Source organism: Schistocerca gregaria, chromosome 10 (assembly GCF_023897955.1).
Source record: "Schistocerca gregaria isolate iqSchGreg1 chromosome 10, iqSchGreg1.2, whole genome shotgun sequence".
Taxonomy (NCBI): Eukaryota; Metazoa; Arthropoda; class Insecta; order Orthoptera; family Acrididae; genus Schistocerca; species Schistocerca gregaria.
Window position 1 is genome coordinate 163,871,921 of NC_064929.1, and position 23,186 is coordinate 163,895,106.

The 23,186-nt window shown below is 46.6% G+C and overlaps 1 protein-coding gene and 1 non-coding gene across 2 annotated transcripts in view; one reads left to right on the forward strand and one right to left on the reverse strand.

Moving 5' to 3' along the window:
* The window catches only part of LOC126293507 (homeotic protein ultrabithorax-like), a 747,590-nt gene that overhangs the window by 151,960 nt on the left and 572,444 nt on the right, over positions 1-23,186 (reverse strand). The window lies entirely within an intron of this gene.
* Positions 22,669-22,743, forward strand: Trnas-cga (transfer RNA serine (anticodon CGA)). The gene has a single exon. It is a non-coding gene; the product is annotated as a tRNA-Ser (tRNA).

Consider the following 23,186-nt stretch of genomic DNA (forward strand, 5'->3'; position numbering starts at 1 on the left):
AGAGAGAGAGAGAGAGAGAGAGACCCCATGAAGTAGTAAGTCACCTGCCAGCCCGAGAGCTCTTCATCAGAGGTACTCGGCCAATGACGAAGTGCAGCCAGGAACTCACGTTGCGGCCGATCGCTCTATCCACGACGCGCGGACAATCGAAGGCGACCAGTACCTACCCGTCTCGGAACGGAGTGCCCCGTAAACTTCGTCTGCAGTACTGGACGGAGCCGGCGAGACGCCGCGGGTTACAAAAGGCGTCCCGACAAAGGCGACGACGTCGCGGGGGTTGCGAGTGCAGCGCAGGGAGGCGGGGGGGGGGGGGGGAGGAGTCAAGAGCCAGAGACCTGGGCGGGATTAATGAACTCGTCTGCCGAGATGGCCGGGACACGCCGCCGCTACGGACAACAGATTGCGTCGTGATCGCCGCAGCTAATCCTCCAGGACCCCAATAAACAGATGGCAGCCGGCCGGCGCCATACGTCAACCCCTTCTGGATGGAGTCGTGACGGCGGTCACGGCTGGAGAAGAGGCTGGAATCTGATGGACCGGCTATTGTTTCTGAGAGCTCCACCTTTAACCCTGCAGTGGCTCATTGGCGTTAGACCAGTACGCCTACCGACTGCAGTGCGTCTATTAGTTCCTTATGGACGCGTTCGATATGCACGTAAATACTACACTGGCGTCAACAGATTCGTCTGTTTTACCACTAACCGGCGTCCAGTGGTTCTCGTAAATGGCGTACGTCACGATTTGCTTTCCGACACTGCACTAACAACACAACGAAGGTGTCGTCTCGATTTCTGGAACAATACCTGTGCTGTATCAGAATGCATGCTGCCGTAAATATGAGCTGTGTGAGAAAAGTAATGAGGCAAATTTTTTTGTCTACCAATGTTTTTATTTGTTTCAAACTTCAAATCAGTTCCCTTAACAGCATAGGCCGATGATTCTCATCTTGGTAGCAGGGCTGAAAGGCTTCAACTGCTAGGGCCTTTGACATGTTGGTCGTATTACTTTGAATGTCCTCCAGAATCCCAAAACGGCGTCCTTCGCTGACATTTTTCAATTTCTGGAAAAGAAAAGCACTCAGATCAGGTGAACAGGGGGCGTGTGGACAGCAGGAATGCCTTTCGAGGTGAAAAATCCCGTGATGAAAGTGGCCGTGTGATATGAGGCGTTGTCATCACGCACTTTCCACTTGTGTGCAATGTCCAGTCCCACTCTTGTTACCCTTTCCTTGAGCCTATCAAGAATATCTTGTAAAGCACTTGGTGGACAGTTTGTCCCGGAGGAACAGATTATTTATACACGATAACCATCCTGTAAAGAGAGCAAATGAGCGTTGTTTTGATCTTTGATTTGTTCATTCGAGCTCTGTTCGGTCTAGGAGATGTCAGTCTGCCATTTCTTACTTTGTCGGATTGTCTCAGGAAAGTATTCAGAAATCGTGAAATCATCACCTACAATCACGCAACTGAACCATTCGTCGTCATTGGAAATCCTCCCGAGAAGATCAACGCACACATTTAGATTGTCCTTCCGTTCAGTTGTGAGGTTCTTGTGTATCATTTTGGCACGAGCCTTCTGCTTGTGTGTATCATTGTTCAAAATCTGATGTACGGTGAACGTATTCAAGTCTAAATGTTTCCCATCATCCCTATTGTTAGTCGACGGTGTGATCTCACAAGAACAAAAATGATTCAAATGGCTTTGAGCACTGTGGGACTTAACTTCTGAGGTCATCAGTCCCCTAGAACTTAGAACTACTTAAACCTAACTAACCTAAGGACATCACACACATCCGTGTCAGAGGCAGCATTTGAAGATTTGAGGATTAAGATGTAGAATATTATTAAAATTAGATTAAAAAGCTTTACGAGTTTTCACATAAAAATTTCGGAGGCACTACATTGCAGCACACCCTCGTATAATAGTAAAAAATTCTTTAAAGGCGCAGATCGTAACTGCACATCAGATGTGTCCAACCATCGGCCCGCGGACCGCGTGTGGCTCAAAGCAAGTATCAGTGCGGCCCATGGACTGAGAGTATCATACAATCGGTTTTTATATGTCCAGTTACCTAAACTTACGATAAAATCAATATTTTGTTTTCAATTTGGAAATCCTAGCACACCTCCGTCATACCTCCGATCGTTCCTCTCTCCATTTTTCCCCCCTCAGTGTGTTTGTGTTAAGACTATATTATGTGCGACCCAAAAATACAATAGTCGTCGTCTTCTTCGAATGTGGCTCCAGTGTGGGGCATGTAAGCTGAGAAGTTGGACACCCGTGTTGTACATATTGTCCCATAAAAATTTTTCACTTCGTATACACGGATTTAATATGTCTAATACACGCATAGGATCCACAAGTTTCTCTTGGCGGGACAACTGTTGTTCATCATCAAATGTAAAAGTCCACTATGGTTGTAAAAATTATTGATTTCTAAAATGTAAAGAAAAACCCGTTTTCAAGACATGTATCCCATTTTAGGTGCATATTAAAATATGAGCCCAGAAAGTATAAGTGAGTTTAAAATATGTTAAAATAGTAAGTGTATCACGATGCACTATTTTCACATTTTTGAAATTCTTTTTTAACCTCAGTTATGCACGCTCTGTAGACTCTCATTTTAATATGCACCTGAAGAAAGGTACACGTCTTCAAACTAGGTTGTGCTTTTTTTTTTTAGAAATAAATAATTTTTACTACAGCGGATTTGTATCATCGACGACACGCATAGTAGTCAATAAAAATGTCATATTGAACGGTATGTTCAGTTACTATATACGTTTGATGTATGTTTGTACAACTTTGGTAGAGGTGATTCCAGGATGGTGAGAGTGTGACCGAAATAGGTATTTAAAACAAAATTAGGTACAGCTGTACGCTATAGAATGCGGTTCCTGGCATTTGCTATTATTATTGTGCGTGTTCGGCAACTGTAGCGTTTACCTGGACGAGCGATTTCCTCCACCGCTAGCACTGCTCGCTCTTCTGTTTACAGACAGTAAAAGTGAGTTCGCTTTATGGCACTCGCGAAGACGTCAGTGGGGTTGGGGTTGTTTTGGAGGAAGAGACCAAACTGCGAAATCATCGGTCTCATCGGATTAGGGAAGGACGGGGAAGGAAGTCGGCCGCGGCGTTTCAAAGGAGCCATCCCGGCATTTGCCTGGAGCGATTTAGGGAAATCACGGAAAACCTAAATCAGGATGGCCGGACACGGGATTGAACCGTCGTCCTACCGAATGCGAGACGTTAGTGATTACACTTGTTGTGGGAGGGTGCGCCTTGCCTGTACGACGAGGACAGGCGTCGGTGTTAACTCGGCGTGGGTAAGCGGCCGCGGTTACAGAATATGCTGTAGGCTGGGATCGGGGAAGTGGCGCCGGAAGTGTTAGAAGAGTGATCACCGGAAGCGGGGGACAGGGGCGGGAAGGGGCGAGGGGGCGGCCGGCTGGGGGCGCTCGTAAAGATGGCGGCGGCACGTGGCGCGCGGAAGCACCGCCCCCGCGTCCAATTAAAATATACTAAATTGGGTTCCCAAAGCAGCGCCGGCGGAGCTGCCCTCCCTCTGCAACCCGCCCGCCCCTCGGCGCGACCCGCGGGGTCGGCACCACCCTCCCAGGTCTGGTGGAAAGAGGGTGCTCGGGTAGGGGGTTGGTGCGGGGTTAGGAGGGGGGTGAAATCACCCACCTCCCTATCGGCGCCTCTACCTGCCCTGCCGTGTCCGACAGATGGCGCGCGCGCACACACACCACACACACACACACACACACACACACACACACACAATGGTGATGCTGGCTACATCAGATCGTTATCGCAGCTATTATTACGGACCGAGGGCAGGTCCCGTTGCTGTGGAATTAACTGGTTTGGCATAAAAAGGAAGGGGGATGCAGGGGGCAGTAGAGGTGAGAAAACGCATCTTCAAAGTTACGAACATATCTGTCAAGTTACCATTCTCGTAAAAAGGTGGTTTTTTATGACTATTAGGGCGAGTGCTATTGCAGCCATGCAGTCAACGCCCTGGTGAAAGTGTCAAACTATTCGCTTCTCCGACTGTACAAAGCACCCTCCGCGAATTCCTCCAGACGCTCTGTAGTGAGGTAAAAATGAGACGTAGACCCTGAGGAATTTTCATCCTACATTCAGAAAAGGGTGAGAAACTATTTTTTTCCCATTTAGCACGAGCGCGAAAGAATTTTTTTAGTGAACACTGCTCTCATGTTTTCTTCTGAAATATGCACTGACAATATACAATTGAAAAAATACGTGCTTATTCAAAAACTACAGATATGGCGTCGCTTTATTTGTGTGCCTTTCTATTTTGTTGTTATAAGCTCCATTCCTTTCTTTTGTAATTACATGTGTACCACAATTTCTAATGTATCTTAAAGTACACTTTTCGTCCACTGTACTGTTCGCAAAAGCGTTCAGTATTTCTTTCTCACTTTTCATTGTTTCCTCTTTCTTTAACGAGTTGTAATGAGATTTCAACACTTTTTATTGTGCACGTTTCCTCTTAGGTATTCGATGTTAATCATAAAAGTAAATTTACTCTTTGTAACAAGAAAAAGGTTCTAATTTAAAAATAAACTGTCCAGGTGGCACTACGACTAGCGCAATGAAGGGGTTCCATACAATCGTAGTTATGTACATAAACCATTTATCAATTCCCAGAGTGGAGGCTCTCGATGATTTTTGCCTGTTGTCGACATTGGTACTGGCCAGATATCGATCCCAAGGATGTCAAAACTTCCGAGAATGTTTTAATTTATAATTCAAAGTCGGATAAAAAAATGTGATATTTTGTTCGTGTGATGTAAATGAAATGAAACGGTCGTGCGGCACTGATGGCCGGGAGGCTCCATCCTGGGAAGTTCGGCCGCTGGATTTCAAGTCTTACTTCAGGTGACGCCGCACAGTGCGACTTGCGCGACGCTGATGATGATGATGGTGATGATGGTGATGGCAACACAGCACCCAGTACACGGCCGGGAATCTAACCCGGGCCCGCTCCGTGGTAGGCAACCACGATACCACTCAGCTACGCAGGTGCACTGGTGTGATATATGCGCTATATGCTGCGTCTTAGTAAACATTTCCATCCAGTTAAGAGCCAATGCGGTATGCGTTAATGAACGTCAGTTGACGATGATACAGTGTGACAAGTGACGTCAGTTGTTACTTATACGACTCCCAAGTTGAATCCCTGTGGAAGCACTGAATCTCAACGCTCTTCTTGCGTAGACAGTGATAGTTAAGAGACCGCAGGTAAGACTGTGTGTAGCATGATCAGATTACCGCGTGACAGTGAAGTTCAATGGGTTTAATCGACATTTCCTTATGACTACCAGTAATATAGGTCCCAATATGAATCCTTGTGGAACCTTTGATTTTCAACGCTTTTCTCTAGCAAACATGCTAGATAGACACTGGGCGGCGCAAGGTGACAGATTTTGGTAAGAGGAGCCCAGTTGTAAATGACCGACGATTTTTAGAAGAACGACTGACGGGAGAAATGGCCTCTGTTTCTGGTTAACACTTCTATCCATTTAACCTTTGTCGCTGATAGTTAATGCGTCCCAGGTAAGATGGTGGAAAGCATGCTTATCAAATTACCGTGTGACAGTGAAGTTAAATCCATTTAATCGACCATTCGTAACGATTATCAGTGATTTAGGTCAGAAGATGAAACCTTGCGGAACCCCTGAATCTCCCCGCGTTTCTTGGCGGTGTAGGGCGGCGGGCTAGAACAAGAGATGCCGACACGTGAACAACCAACGATTGTTCACACTTCTCTGACACATGTCGAGCACCGGGAGGCTCGTAAATACGGTCCTTCCCGAAAGAGAACCAGATGGCGTTTGACGCCCTCTCGGGCCGCGGCGCCAGAGAGGCAATTATTTCACATCTGCGAGCGCGGGGGAAAAGAGCGCCGGTCTCAGGTGTTGGCCGGGCTTATGACAGAGACGTATGGCGCCGTAAATCTGGGCGCAGTCGGCGCAGTAATTTGGGTCCCGGCGCAGCAGCTGCGCCGCCACCTGGCGGCCGTCGTCATCTGCGCAAAAGCGGCGCCGCCGACGCACGTTTCTGAACCGCCGCGGTCATTTCTCATTTCTTTGCAAATTGACGCAAAAGGCCGAAGTTACGTGGACAGCTTCGGAGGAGAACTTTAGAAACTAACGGAGGCGAAATTAGTTTAGGAGAATGATGAGCAGGAGGCAAGTGCCTAGCCAACCCTTTGGGCCTTTGACAAAGCAGTCTGTGGCCCTGCAAGGAACGAACTGCACGTCAACTCGACATTGCGCCTGAAGATGACGAGTCGTAAATTCGTCGAAACGTTGCGACAATCCCACGCCACGACAGTCTAACGACCCGAGATGATTTCATAAATATGAACAAGATAGCGGAAGTGCTCATGGTTATGCTTTAGCAAAATTTGGGCTGGCGATCAATTTATACGAAGCACGCAATTCGTAAATCCTTATGGATGGACGCAATCGGAACACAGGTCCGTCGCAGAGTGGGTCCACTCCCCGTAACACGAAGGCTTTCATGGCCGGTATTTTGAAAGTGACCATCATTCACCTCTTGGCACTTTTGAGCCCCCGTCAGCAGGCTGCTGAAGGCGGATCGAAGCTGGACTGATGGAATTGCTGCAGTCTCATCCGAAATCTTCTGCTGCAATTCTTGAAGACTATGAGGGTTTTGTGACACACCTTAGACTTGAAGACTCTTCACACAAAGTAATCGCACGCTGACTGATCAGGTGACCTTGGTGCCAAGCTAAAGCCGCGACCAGACTGACCTCTGCTAATAACTCTGTCAAGCATGAAGATTGTGTAAATGTGTTCGAACGTTTGGACAGCCATATGGGCAGTTAGTTGCTCCAGCCTATTGGGAGTGACTGTTGTGGGTGTGGTTGTATGTATACATTCACGTCCAATTGTATCCAATCGTCCGGGCCACTTTTTATGCCCACTATGTACGTAACAGTAGAATCATCAGAACACTGCGTAAGATCGCGCAAGCACACCCGCGTGTGTTACGGAGCTTATAGTATACGAAAGTTGGCGCTGTTTGCTTTGTTTAGGAGTAAGGTCAAAATTAACTTAAATTCAGTTCTCCTCCTTTGCTGTTAAAATTGTCTTGGTTCTTACGAATTTCGGTGGCTTCTCTGAACATCGTAGTACAGTATCGACTGAATATTGACATATATACACTCCTTGTCGCGCAATGATACTGCCATGCGTGACACTTGCGCAAACGGAATGGAACAGTCACAATATTAATTTTGTTTCTGATTTATTTTTGACCTGTAAGTTGTGGCAGGTTATAAGACGACGCTGGTTGTGAGTTGCCGAAGCCAATGAACATATACACGAAATGTGAACTGCCGTACTTATCTCTCACGTCGCCTTGGGTCTAGGTTATGTTTAAAGGCAATAGTTTTGTTAAAATCTGCCAAAGACTAAGAATAGGACTTAAGACTATAAGTAGATGTAACTTTTGTTGCGAAGCGTATTTTACATATATCGGAATTGGTTGAAACTCTGAGATGTGCCATTTTGATGACATCATGGGCTAGAGCAGACGAGTGGTGTCGGTACGTTCAGTACTTCTTTTTCGCCTACTAATACAAACATCAGGCAGATGGACTACGGTAGGTTCAGTACGTTCGTTTTGATTTCTGGTACAAGCAGCAGGCCCGTATTTTATGTGCATTGGAGTCCGATGAGCTATTTTAGTCTGACATTTTCATGACAGAGTGGGTGAGAATAGAAGGATGGTATCGGTCGGTTCAGTAGTTCCATTTTGGGTTGATACAGGCGACGCGCCGCTGGAAAACTTTTGTTGGTCCTGCACGTTATACTCTCGAGTGGAGCTCGTTAGCCAGCCAGCTTCTCACGGACAAGGCGGAGTACTTTCCCTCACCCCACCCTCCAGAGGAGCAGCAAAGAGCGATCCATCAGGCCGCGCAGACAAAAGCCCTTCAAGGGCTCATCCCGAGGCGCGATACATCACGGCGCGGCCGGAATACGGCTCTGCCCTCTTCGACAGTTTTACGAGCCCCGGCTAGGCCCGACCTTCCCCCGAAAAACCTACCGCCCCCTCCAGGATGGTTAGGAAGTCCGAGAGTGAGAGCAAAACAACAAAGGATGGAGAGAGAGAGGGGGGGGAGAAAAGGACAGATCAGGTGGGCAAAAAGGCACGCTGGACCGGCGAGGGGTGGTGCCCGCCAAGTTTTTGGGTGCCTCTAGGAGGCAGAAGGCGCTTTTATCCGGGAGACAATGGGGAATGGCGAGGCGGAAGCGGGCAGCCGGTGGCAAAGAGCAGGTGGCGGGATCTGTTGTTCTGGGGAGGCGCGGGCCGTTGGATAGCTGGCTGTCCGAGGCCACATGCTCAGGTCGTGATGGATTGGCCCTGTCTCTTTCCGAACTGCTCGAGCTTACACGACAGTTACTGTATGAGCCACGCTAGGAAGCTTGAAAGTAACACTGTAGTTAACATATTCGTCCCGAAACACTTTAGCAGCTCTGTCGATATTTAAACGTATATCGTTTATTTTTCTATTCATCATTTAACGGTACGCCTAGATTGCACCTCATATCATCATCTTCAGATCTATGTACTGCATGAGCAACCCGTCGTATCTGCACGGAACTACACATAACGTGTAGTCCCTGTGTGGACAACACCTGTTGGTGGCCGAGCGGTTCTAGGTGCTACAGTCTGGAGCCGAGCGACCGCTACGGTTGCAGGTTCGAATCCTGCCTCGGGCGTGGATGTGTGTGATGTCCTTAGGTTAGTTTGGTTTAAGTAGTTCTAAGTTCTAGGAGACTGATGACCCCAGAAGTTAAGTCCCATAGTGCTCAGAGCCAACACCTGTTGTTTACGTACCTGGTAAGGTTTTAATTTATTTTTGTTATTGCAGAAAAGTGATGTGACCTCTATATTTTCATTGGATATGTCATATTTGATACTTGTACGCTAAACATTTTCCGAACAGTAGTTTTCAATAGTCAATATGTCACTCCACACAGGTTATGAGCACAAACAACGTGACCTTTGGTTGTCAACAGCACTGTCATTACAGTAAACATTCTAAGAGAAGCTAGTGTGAAAAAATGGTTCAAATGGTTCTGAGAACTATGGGACTTAACTTCTGAGGTCATCAGTCCCCTAGAACGTAGAACTACTTGAACCTAACTAACCTAAGGACATCACACACACCCATGCCCGAGGCAGGATTCGAACCTGCGACCGTAGCAGTAGCGCGGTTCTAGACTGTAGCGCCCAGAACCGCTCGGCCACCCCGACCGGCTAGCTAGTGTGAGAGTCGGGTTTTGGCTACGCTACTAAGCAGTTCTGAAATAGCTTGCGGAGCAAGCACAGGGAGAAAATTACAGAGGATGGAGAATTGTGAAATACAATTTTGTAATGGTTAACTGGACAAGCGAAGATTTTCTGGGGTTAAGTGTTGCTGCATTCGTTGCTCATGCGTAATTGTGATGCGTTTGGGAAACTTTAAGAGGATTTTTTTGTACATTGGTTTGGGCTAGTTCGTTCCATTGCTCAGACGAGAATAAGTAAAGTTTTCTATTCACATGGCTTGCTCTCAAGGATGACAGACTTCCTGCTCCTTTACCATTGCAGTAATTAATCATTTGACACAGTAAAAATTGTTATGAGGTGTACAATGTATTTCAGTTGTTTTGAAATACCGTGTTTCAAAGTTTTAGCATCTTCAACATTTGTCGTACTACCGTCCTCAGTTGCTTGTAACACTGCGTTGTGTTGATTATTTTTACTTTTGGGCCGTCTAACTACAATTAAATGAAACACAATTTTCGTGTAATAGCGAACGCCTTTATTCTTTGCAAGGCGTTTTCAGTGGTCTTTAATGTGTACAAATTTTTACTATCTAGTTTACATTTTTGGACTATGTATATGTAGGTTACAAACAGTTCTGGTTGTTCGCTTTTCTATAGCATAATATTATTTTAAATTCTACTTACAGTTTCAGTGGGTGATGTTCTACATTTTGTGGTTTTGTTCTTGTTCTTAAAGTTGCCATTTTGGTTTTTGTTTTCCACACTCCAAAACGCTAGGAACTAAACACTTGTTTTGATGCTACGTTTTGGTTTGTGTTACCGATTGTCAAGTTATTGCCAAAGATCGAATGTTGTTGCCAACTTTCGAATGTAATGTTTGAGATAGCTGTAGATGTGTGTGTGTGTGTGTGTGTGTGTGTGTGTGTGTGTGTGTGTGTGTGTGTGCGCGCGCGCGCGCGCGCACTTATGGGCTTATGTGTGTGATTAAAAGTCAGAGAGAGAGAGAGAGAGAGAGAGAGAGAGAGAGAGAGAGAGAGAGAGAGAGAGAGAGAGAGAGAGAGAGATGTGTATTTATTTTAGGCTTTATGTGGCCGCATGTACAAGAGGGATGATTTTTTGTCTTTTTTTTTTAGTAAGTGTAGTAGGGAGTCTATACCGATGTGTGTTTGCTCATTTATCATATGTCTGCTTTTAGTAATAGCATTGTAGATGCCGAAATTTTCTTGTATTTGTATAGGCCTAAAGTATTTGTTACGGCTGTTTATTCTGATTATTTTCATATCTTGTTCCATGTTTGTCGGGTGGAGGTAGTGGTGTTTTAAGTGCTCTGCAAATGCGGAATAATTTGTTCCATGGCACGAAAATTGGTTTCATTCTGTTGTAGTTAGACGGACCAAAAGTAAAAAATGATCAACATACCTTAATTTCAAAAGTTTGATTCCATTTAATCATTCAAGAAGTTCAAAACACATTTTTATGAGATAGCTTATTTAGTCTGCGGTTTTGGGTTTTCTGATCACTCTGTCGAAATTAATTAAAAACTACAGTTAGAGAGTTCTAGTTCTGGCGACTCATTTATCAGACATTCATCAGATAACGTTTCCGTAACTACATCACTTGTTCAGGATTATAGCGCTGATTTACGAGTTACAAACAATAGCACTTCATTTTACTACAGTTTCAGTTCACAACAAAAAATATTTTTATTTAGAAAAGTTACGAATTACACATATCTGAAGATCATCGAATGTGATCGAAACTAAACATATTTTTTAAAAAATGGGCAAATGAGACGGAAAAATAACCGATGTACTTGCTCTTCTTTCGTACAAGAAAGTCAAGCAGGTCTTAGTAGCAGCCTGAATATTACTAATTCTCCCGTGGAGCAGCATAGGCACGATTTCTACCGCCATTTAAATATCACGATGTGAAAATTAATTACCATTCAGTACGAAGTATGTGGGACACCAGGTACTTACAAGAGTTATTTAACAAAATTGAAGTACACATTACAAATTCAAGCACCCTTTTTCTTGCCGAAATATAATATTTTTAGACGCGATCTGCCTTTCGTATAATAATGTTCGAAGTGGAATTACTAAGTTATTAGCTTCTCCACGTTTGGAGAGTGCTGCTGGGCGGCAGCAGTGTATTGAATTAATGAATATGTGTTCCATTTGCAAAGAAGATGCTTATTTTACTGCACAAACAGTTGTAGCTTACATATACAAGCCATTTTCTATTGGAATCTGAAACGGACGTTGTAAATGGAACCAAACACTTTAGATAATGATAGAATGAACATTTAATATTTTACGAAACAGAACCGTAGGGGTAAAGATGCGAAAAAATTTGATTTTACACATGAACGATATAAATGCAAAGAAAAGACGAAAAAACAAAAGTATACATTTTGTTGTGGTGTCATGAAGCGAAGTCAAATGTTTAAGAATGTAAACTGGACAGCGGTAGTTAAATTATACAGTACCACTGCCCCGTTTTACGGATATGCAATTTTTGTTACTGAGCTGCTGTGTATGCCCTATTACATTTTTTATTTATTTCTGACAGTTAGTCTGTAATCAATACATATTTTATGTTTATGAATCTGAGGACGCAATACACATCGCCGAAACTAGTAAGCACAGAGATCTTAGCAAATAGACTGGTTTTCTAACGAAGACTACAATACAAAATTATAGGTCAAATCCTGCATTGAATGATGAGGTCACGTAACCGTAACGTAGATGCAGATGTCGATTACTTTGCTTTTCGCTCTGGTGACGCCAATATACGTGGTCTATACAAACAGTTTCATAGTAGTTGTGTACAGGATCTCCTATTCTGCGTGTCTTTGGCATATTCAATTGTCGTATTCATCTGTGACGACTCACTTTCATTTACAATAGGGTACCAAATTGTGACAGGCGGCCTCACTTATCATATCGATGCGATGAATTGTCACGGGGACAATCGATGGCAGGGACGTGCGTGCATGTAGCGAAGTGACAGAGGATCTCACCCCAACAGGAGGCGCGTCGCCTCACGCATGTGCGACCACGCACAATACGCACCCGTGCGGCTGCTGTTGCTGCCATTTTTCGAGCGCTGCCGAATCCAGCGAGCGGTTCTTCGTTAGGGCGGCCGACTCCCACCTCAGCCGGCCCGGTCTGGTCTGGTAACCACTCAAACTGCCATTGGGAGCGCTCAAAAGCAAGCGAGCGGCACGCCCCATTGTAAAGTGCGCGGCCGACCTCGCGACTGCAAATTTTACGGTTCCCTCTCACGCCCGTATCGTCGAATAAAAGGCCAGCCAGACACAGGGGCGGAGGGTGGGTTCTGCACAGCGTGAATACGCGTATCCACGCCACACACCAGCTGGTAGACTCGGTGATCCAGATTTCAGGAATATGACCTCTGGGGAGAGGGACAAGTCCTAGTATTTCCGAAAATCTCGTCTCGAAACAGCTGTGTGTCCAATGTGATTAAATGTGATCAAAACAGATCCGCCTGAAGATCTCGCCTGGACACTGGGAGGCGAGAGAGACCCGGATCTAATCCGCCTGATGGGTTAACAACGAGGACTAGTGAGTGGGCTAGCCTGGTTGCGGTTTTTAGGCGGTTTCCCACATCCGACAAGGCAAATACCGGGCTAGTATCCACGTCCTCATTCACACGCTTGGAAAATAATCAAAAAACTTCCTCAGAGTTACCCTTCGATTTAACCTAGACCAATACAGTTGGGGTTCACTGATTCCGTCCTGGGGATTGACTAGAAGAATAAATACCTTCGACGTTTAGCCTCTTCACACTCTTAATCAGAAAGAGCAATGATAGAAGTATTCATCTTGCAGTTTAAGCTGACTTTTTGTCCATGTTTGCTTTCAAATAGACAGGGTATGTGATTATTGCAAATACAAACGGAAGGAGCGAGCAGAGGACAATGAAACAAGTACACAGTCTATATTAACGTTAAGTGCGCAATCCAAATGTGTGAAATCTTATGGGACTTAACTGCTGAGGTCATCAGCTCCTAAGCTTACACAGCACTTAACCTAAATTATCCTAAGGACAAACACACACACCCATGCCCGCGGGAGAACTCGAACCTCCGCCGGGACCAGCCGCACAGTCCAACTTCATTCTACTTGGCTCTTAATTGCGAAGAGAAATGTTGGAAACTCGTAGAAAGATTCCCTTGGTTCGTTTTCCTCAGGAGAAGAATTTTAAGAACCATCCACTTTGCAGTACGTTGAAGGTGACATGCAACAACTCTCGAACGAAGGTTCAAATGGTTCAAATGGCTCCCCTAGAACTTAAAACAACTTAAACCTAACCAACCTAAGGACATCACGCGCATCCATGCCCTAGGCAGGATTCGAACCTGCGACCATAGCAGTCGCACGGTTGCGGACCAAAGCGCCCAGAACCGCTCTGCCACCACGGCCAGCTGTCTGTTTATCAGAAGATGCCAACTGTTTTCGGTTGTATCACATAAAAAAGGGAGACTGAAAACTTGACGCAGTTAGATTGTGTATCATAAAAAACTGAGACAAAGCCCACCCCACATCTAGATATTTACGAAAATCAATTTGTTTTAATTTTTCTAATAATTTCTGACTAGGTTTTACATCCCAGTAGATTCTGTTTTAAAAAAATGAAACATAAAATGCAACCTGGGCTCTGAAAGGTATGGTACACAGTAGCATCTGTGGAGGGTCGTTTACTCCCCGCTGTGCAGTGGCCGTTTGCTGGCAGCGCTGCAGCGGGCTCGGAGCTGGCCGCGGGCGCCGCATGCGGCGTCGACGGCCGCGTCGGCTCGGCTGGGCGCCGGCCCAGGCGTCCCGGCGCCCATTGTGCGGCGTCCTTTGTGCGCGGCGGCCAGAACAATAGGGCTGCGGCCGGCGTCCGCAACACCCCCTCCCCCTCCAAAATCCCACCCCCGCACCGGCGCTGCCCCGGGCGATGCCGCAGTCACCTGCAAATGGCGCGCCAGGAGGCCTGGCCAAACCCGAAACCCCCTCAGCCTCCGCTGCAACGCCCGCACGAAGTGGCATTCCAAGAGCACAATAAAATAAAAATGGACCAAAGCATACATCTCCAAGACACTGCCGCACTTGGCACTCATACCTTACATGCCACGAATAATGCACAACAATCGGAATAAAATAGCCTCAATGAAGGGAGATAGTATCACGGGTCCCATAAGGATCAGTGTTTGGTCTAATACTTTTTTCACTATAACATGTAAACGATGTGTAGAGTGTTGTGTCCAACTGCAAATAACACTTAATCGCAGACGACTTCCATTTATTCCTAACAAGCCCAGAAGACTTGTGGAAAACCATTCAGCACTCAAATGCTGCCTTGTTTGCCCTATCAGAGTGGCCGCAAAACCTACGTTTGAAACTTAACCGCTCTAAAACGGAAGCAATCATAGTTGCCCACAAAAAGTTTATTACTCCTCAGTTCGTAGAATATCTTCCACCTATAATGATGAAAGGCTCAAAAATAAGATCTTCCCCTTCTGCAAAGAACTTGGGGATAATTCTGGACGATCATTTAGACTGATGAAATATCTGCAAAAACGGTTCAAAAGGCTCTGAGCACTATGGGACTCAACATATGAGGTCATCAGTCCCCTCGACTTAGAACTAGGTAATCCTAACTAACCTAAGGACATCACACACATCCATGCCCGAGGCAGGATTCGAACCTACGACCGTAGCAGGCCCGCGGTTCCGGACTGAAGCGCTTAGAGCCGCTCGGCCACAGCGGCTGGTGATTCGAAGCCGCAAAGAGTACTTGTGCTTTTCCAACCGTCCTTTATTCTGCTCTTCTGGGAGATGATCACACAGAAGTGCAACATTAACATGCGCTTGAATAAAACGGCGAAGGGTCCCTCTGCCACACATGCAACTTTTATACCAATTGAGCCTGGCGGCTGCTCTAATACCTTAAGGTAGTCATACTGTGTTGTCACCGCCAGACACCACGCTTGCTAGGTGGTAGCCTTTAAACCGGCCGCGGCCCGTTAGTATACGTCGGACCCGCGTGTCACCATTATCAAGATTGCAGACGCAGCGCCGCTACACGGCAGGTCTAGTCTAGAGAGACTCCCCAGCACTCGCCCCAGTTGTACAGCCGACTTTGCTAGCGATGGTTCACTGACTACATACGCTCTCATTTGGCGAGACGATAGTTTAGCATAGCCTTCAGCTACGTCATTTGCTACGACCTAGCAAGGCGCCATATTCAGTTACTATGGCGTCTGAACCGATGATATTGTGACTCATGTACCATGAAGAGAGACGTTCATCATTAATGGATTGAAGTTATCAAACTAGCTACGTCCGCTTTCTGAATTCTAATTCCTTGTCATGTTCCAGACCTCACGTCAGGATAGCTCTTCCCTCCTCACGCCAGCCTGTGTGAGCTAAAACGCGTGCCTTTTGGTCTCCTCTAATAACACGGTGTTGGCTCTTCAGCCAAAACAACACATACCTCACCGGAGGAGTGTCGAAGGGGCTGCCTAGTCTTCAAGCGGCTGGCGACTGATTCGGCGTCGAAATTTCTGTAAATACGTTTCTAACGCACTCAACAAAAGTGCATTTGTGGTGTGCGCTGCTGAAAGACGGCATAGTAGGACCATTTTCTTTCATCGAGTATGTAGCAACAGGTAAATTGTATCTGGACATGAGCTTGAGCAGTCCCCTTCAACGAAATGTGACCTTCCAGTTGGTTGGTGCACTACGGCACTGGGGTATTAAAGTTCGTGGCTTCCTGGAGCGAGCAATTCCACAGTGATGGATAGACCGGGATGGTCCAGCCAAGTGGCCAGCGTCATTTGTGGACATAACCTCTGTGGATTTATTCCTACAAGATAACGTGAAAGACTTTGTGTATTTCTCGCTTGTGTGTGACCCTGGCAGTCTCTACAGAATAACTGCAGATGAAATAGCCTCCATCACCCTAGTAATGCTTGTGTGCTCATGGTTTGAGACAGTGTATTGTCTATCCTAACCACGACATTTTACGGGTTACAATGGCTCTAAGCACTATGGGACTTAAGACCTGACGTCATCAGTCCCCTAGACTTTGAACTACTTAAACCTAACCAACCCAAAGACGTCACACACATCCATGCTCGAGGCAGGATTCGAACCTACGACCGAAGCACCGTTCTGGACTGAAGGGCCTAGAATCGCTCGGCCACAGCGGCTACGAAAGGAGCCAATATAGAAAGGTGCTCTTTTGAATAAAACTTTCTGGGTTTCTTTACATGAATCCGCAAACCGCTAGTATCTATGTCTTAGTTTTTTTTAATTGCATTCAGAAATCAGGGGAAGTTACATGTTGATACCCTATATATGCGGCGTAGTGATCGAGAGACTACGATAATAGGGATTAGGGCACATATAGGCGCACATAATCGCTAATGTTGGCACGAAGTACCCTCCACCACGGATTATGGAGTGTAGATGTGTCCGAACAGCTGGAAGTGTGGAGCGCAGTCGGCTGGCTGATTTGGGCAGACGGCGGAATAGAGGGACCCACGTGCTTCCCACGTGTATTCTGGCGAGCTGTGCCTGGCACCACGGTGGTCGCACGCGAACCGATGGACGGCGCGTCAATACGGCACACGTGGGCGCCGGCGCTGCGGGTTCTGCGCTCGCGAACGGCGAGAAGCCACAGAAACAGGCAGCGTGGAACGTCAACATTGACGAGTCGTAGTTCAATTGATGTTCACGCTGCCATCAAAGCATGGCCGTGAAGTGAAGTAAACAGGAGAAGACCAGACACGGATGTAAGACTTGGTTCTGGTTGAGGCTGGTGTCACTACTGTTCGTTACTCTCTCTCTCTCTCTCTCTCTCTCTCTCTCTCTCTCTCTCTCTCTCTCTCTCTCTCTCTCTCTCTCTCTCCCTCTCCCGCCCCCCCCCCTCTTCCTAGCATAAATTGCTGTCACCCCTACATCTAATGTGCCACCAGTGTATAAGATTTTAACACTGCTGCACAAAATTTAAGACAAATGCGAAAAGTGCTCCAAAATATTTGATAACAGATATTGGCCAAATAGAATAGGTAAAAAAAAAAATCAAATACTCGGGTGCGACTTTACAAGAAAATGCTTTGGAAAAATCCGCTGTAGAGGAAAGGATACACTAACGGAAAACGTATATGGTGTGGCTAAATATACAAATGGCCTTATATAAGAAACTTAAAGCAATACAACACACTTGTGAAGGCAGAGCGCCTATATACTAGCGAATGTCTATTACCAAGCTGTATGCTTGACAAAGAAGAAATATTAAAAAGAAGAATTACACGAAAAATATCATGTGCTCAGGAAAATGCAAAAAGGCTCTGAGCACTATGCGACTTAACTTCTGAGGTCATCATTCGCCTAGAACTTACAACTACTTAAAACTAACTAACCTAAAGACATCACACACATCCATGCCAGAGGCAGGATTCGAACCTGCGACCGTAGCGGTCTCTCGGTTCCAGACTGTAGCGCCTAGAACCGCTCGGCCACACCTGCCGGCAAAATGCAGTATTTTGGGAAAAAAGTTACATAGAAAACGTATCAGAAACTGGAAGAGGAGATTACTATTTTTTGGACATATTTACAGAAGGGATGACAATACTTACCAAGTAGAACTTCAAATATGTTGGAAAATGAAATTAACATCCGGTTGGACTTAAGAGGTTAGGAAAGACTTGGAAAGAGAAGAAGAAGAATTGGAAAAACGTATTTTTAGGGAAAATTCGCCAAGAATGGAAAGATACCAAGGCAGGAATGAAAACTGGCACCAAGTGCTCTTAAGATAGGACAAGGAAACATTGTGGAACAATGAAGGAATACTGGAAGAAGAAGAAAGAACAATGAAGAATTAAGAACTGGACTTAGGAAGTTTTTCCTGGAAGGCCTTATTTCCAGAAGTAGAAGAGTATTAGCACTAAATCAGAAAAAATAGCAGATGTCAAACAACAGTAAGTTAATCCCATGTATCAATAATTACTCATCTTGTTCAAGTATTTAATATTCACATGTGTGTACTTTATATAACGCCCCCTTGGAGATATTACAAATTTCTTGAAACATATCTGGATAAGAAAATTAAGAAGAATGTGTGTTTACAAAATGCAGGTGTAGACCCTAACGCTTTATAATTAAAATCACAAAATAATATCAGTTCGAAGTGTATTTACATTCACTAGCTTTTTTTGTTATTATGGACGTGAATAACTCGACAGCTAACCTCGCAGAAACACGAAGCAAAAACATTCAAGCTACATATTACACAATGCAATCTATGGTATCCTGAAGATGGAAACGTGTTTTTGAAACGCATGAAATCGAATTGCTTTGCTAAATCAGGCAGGCCGAAACTGAGTATGAATGTAATTTCGTGAAAAGAAAAAGCGGCAGCTTTTGTAAAATTTTGGGTTCAACAATGCAATTTCAAAGCTAGCGACCAGGGTCTTCGGATCGCGCATGCGCACGACGCCCGCTGCCCGGCGCTGTCCCGGCTCTGTGATTGGTCCGCGCCGCCGCGGTGGTGGGGGCACTGCTGCCGCGCCGGCCACTAACAGGGCCAGCTTCCCGGAGCACGGGGTTCTCGCCGGTGGCCGCACGGACGCAGCCCGCGCAACATAACCTCACTTTTTGAGCGTTCACGTGCACGTGCCCATCTCTGCAGGCGAGGTAGCGCAGACCGCGGGATCCTACCGACACTATACTCTCTCATTACCCGTTTAAGCGGCGCTGCGGCAAACCTATCATTACGGCCACGGCGGCCGAGCGGCAGTTTAAGCCTCCGTCGCGGACGTGACGTCGGCCACAGCATACACACAGTGGTCGGATCTTCTTCTTCTTCTTCTTTTCTGGAGCGCGCGGCACGTAGACGCGATTGAGGGCGTAATAGCGAGGCGGGCGTGGGGCCTCGTTACAGGAAAATATTAGTCGCTTCTTCCACGCTATGAGTCATTCTCTGAGAAACGACGCCAGAGGCGTTCTCATACTTCCTGCCTGTTCATCTCATCCTGTGGGCAGAATCTGAGGAGAGCCACTGTACCATACAGTCGCTTATACCAATACTGAAACCCCTTCAGACTTGTTTTAACTGATTTTCCATCCATACTGCAATGTCGTCATAGGAGACCTAACTGTGGACATAGATTTGTAACATAGTCAAAATACTTACACAAAAACTCGTGACGGGCTGCAATAATACCAGTCTACACCAGTGCCGGGTAGCTATTATCGGTACATACGCGAAAGTGGCGAGTAAACAACAACGAAAATCAAATAACCCAAACAAACGAAGGTCTGGAAACCAGTAAGTCACCTGATACACTGTACCACGACGAGTACATTATCACCTTAAAACACAGGACCCTGGGATCCAAACTGCAGATACTCACTTGAGGACAAACACATCACAGCAAAATGAGATTTTCACTCTGCAGCGGGGTGTGCGCTGATATGAAACTTCCTGGCAGATTAAAATTGTCTGTCGGACCGAGACTCGAACTCGGGACCTTTGCCTTTCCGGGGAAGTGCAAGGTTCGCAGGAGAGCTTGGAAGGTAGGAGACGAGGTACTGGCGAAAATAAAGCTGTGAGGATGGGGCGTGAGTCGTGCTTGGGAAGGTCAGTTGGTAGAGTTCTTGCCCGCGAAAGGCAAAGGTCCCGAGTTCGAGTCTCGGTCCGGCACACAGTTTTAATCTGCCAGGAAGTTTCACATCACAGCAAGTCCTCCACACGGCTACAATGCATGCGAGTAGAAGGCTTCACAACGTCTCCTTATTAATGCCGATACACGGCCAAAAATCTCAGGCGTGGTCCCAAACCACTGAGAACTACCCACAATGGTTCCCACAGTTCATCGACATTCTCAGCCGGGCTGCAATGCAGCGAAGTTTTAAATACGGCCACAGAAAAGCTAATGAATTCAAGTCGGAACGAGGCAACACTTGTCGTACAAACGCTGTTTACCTGCACTTGGGTACCTCGAACGATGATAAAATCAAAGGAGCACAGTTCATCACTTTGTAATTTACGCCTCACTTGAGGTGTTTCGAAATAAATGAAGCCGTAGTCGTTAACAGTGTTGCAATGGTATGAAGCCATTGATTCCCAGACATGTATGTAATTTGATTATTTGCTTCTATCACTGATTACTACTTGACCCTTCAGTTTGCACCCATAACAAACATACTGTACATATTGCGCAAGTCACTATATAAAGCATTCATACGAGTTGAAAATGGAAATGTTCTGAGGTGATTTGTAGTCTTAATTTCCATACTGAGTTCACTTCATCTGCTCTAAATCTGAAGAAGCTGTTTTAAAAACTCCTTTTTCCCATACAAAGTCTCTTGATCGGTGGCACCAAAGGAAAAGAAATTACACTTATGATAGAAAAGGATGCTAAGATATTGGCATGAAGGCATGCAGCACTTTGTTGCTGATTTAGAATGTACGCATTAACTGCAGTTCAAATATTTCAAATGGCCCTGAGCACTATGTGACTTAACTTCTGACGTCATCAGTCCCCTAGAACTTAGAACTTCTTAAACCTAACTAGTAGCCTAAGGCAGGAATCGAGGCTGCGACGGCAGCGGTTGCGTGGTTCCAGACTGGAGCTCCTAGAACCGTTCGGCCACACCAGCCGGCCGCCAAAGGACTATGAAGACATACTGCCTCTGCACCTAGAAAAGTCAACAGAGGTTCAGCATGTGTTGTTGGATCTCCAGTGATGTATGGAGACATTCTGTCTGATCAGCTAGGCAAGGTGGAAGAGATTCAGCAGGTGCTGATGTGGGTTTCCTATAGTGCATGGAAATTGGTTCGTTGATGTGTATACGTGCATATCTGTATCCCATGACTGTTGTCACCTCACTGTATATTGTAAACAGTAACGGCCTTATCACACATCGCTCCTGAAATTACCTTCACCTCGACACCGACGGGTCGTCAAAGAGTTCAGTATTCCTTTCTTGTTTGTGCAGATAAAGAGGGAGGTACTGAGCGCGTTACTCGGAGCACGTAATGAACGTGCCGCCGGAGCTCGCCGGCGCCGACCGCGGTCGGGGCTGTGCTGCGGCGCGCAGATCGGGGATCGAAGCGCGGCCCCCGGCCACGGGCATGTATGTGGGGCTGCTAATCCGGCGCCGGGCTATTATCAGGCCGTCCAGCGACGGCGCTGAGCTCCTAACGGCCGTGCATCACGCGTGACGCACGCTCGCATTGATTGGGCGATGCGCAGCGCTGCGCCGCCACGCTGGGGATGGGGCGTCGAGTAATGGCGCGCCGGGGACTGCGGGCACAGATAGGCGCCTCGCAGCACAGCGCCCCCTGCCCACCAAGATGCACAGTGGAGAGTCGCTTTGTCCAAGTAGTAGCGAGAGCAACCGGCTGGAAAAACTGGAAGTGATGCAGGACGTGTTGATGTACGAAACTTGCTGGCAGATTAAAACTGTGTGCCGGACCGAGTCTCGAAATCGGGACCTTTGCCTTTCGCGGGCAAGTGCTTCAGGAGTGCCAGTTCTTCAGGTTCGCAGGAGAGCTCCTGAAAAATGTAGTCCACCAACAAAGGAGGTGCCGGCCGCTGTGGTCTAGCGGTTCTAGGCGCGCAGTTCGGAACCGATCGACTGCTACGGTCGCAGGTTCGAATCCTGCCTCGGGCATGGATGTTTGTGATGTCCTTAGGTTAGTTAGGTTTAAGTAGTTCTAAGTTCTAGAGGACTGATGACCTCAGATGTTAAGTCCCATAGTTCTCAGAGCCATTTGAACAAAGGAGGCGGCTTACAAAACACTAGTTCGACCTATACTTGAGTATTGCTCATAAGTGTGGGATCCGTACCGGATCGGGTTGACGGAGGAGATAGAGAAGATCCAAAGAAGAGCGGCGCGTTTCGTCACAGGGTTATTTGGTAACCGTGATAGCGTTACGGAGATGTTTAGCAAACTCAAGTGGCAGACTCTGCAAGAGAGGCGCTCTGCATCGCGGTGTAGCTTGCTCGCCAGGTTTCGAGAGGGTGCGTTTCTGGATGAGGTATCGAATATATTGCTTCCCCCTACTTATACCTCCCGAGGAGATCACGAATGTGAAATTAGAGAGTTTCGAGAGCGCACGGAGGCTTTCCGGCAGTCGTTCTTGCCGCAAACCATACGCGATTGGAACAGGAAAGGGAGGTAATGACATTAGCACGTTAAGTGCCCTCCGCCACACACCGTTGGGTGGCTTGCGGAGTATAAATGTGGATAGATGTAAAGTTTGGAAGGTAGGAGACGAGGTACTGCCAGAGCTAAAGCTGTGAGGAAGGGGCGGGTAGCTCAGTTGGTAGAGCACTTGCCCTCGAAAGGCAAAGGTCCCGAGTTCGAGTCTCGGTCCGGCACACAGTTTTAATCTGCCAGGAAGTTTCATATCAGCGCACACTCCGCTGCAGAGTGAAAATCTCATTCTATTGTTGATATACGTTTCCTAGAGAGCACGGAAACACCCGCCAGCTGCGATAGTGTTCCTCTCAAAACAGCACCCCCCCTCCCCCCTCGACCCTCCCCTCCAGCCGGCCAGAGCGGCCACGCTACAGTCTGGAACCGCGCGACCGCTACCGTCGCAGGTTCGAATCCCGCCTCTGGCATGGATGTGTGTGATGTTCTTAGGCTACTAGTTAGGTTTAAGTAGTTCTAAGTTCTAGGAGATTGATGACCTCAGAAGTTAAGTCCCATAGTGCTCAGAGCCATTTGAACCATGTGAACCATTTGAACCCCCCCCCCCCCCCGTACCACCACCACCCAGTATACCGTGTAGAGTCATTTTGTCGTGATAGTAGCGTGAAC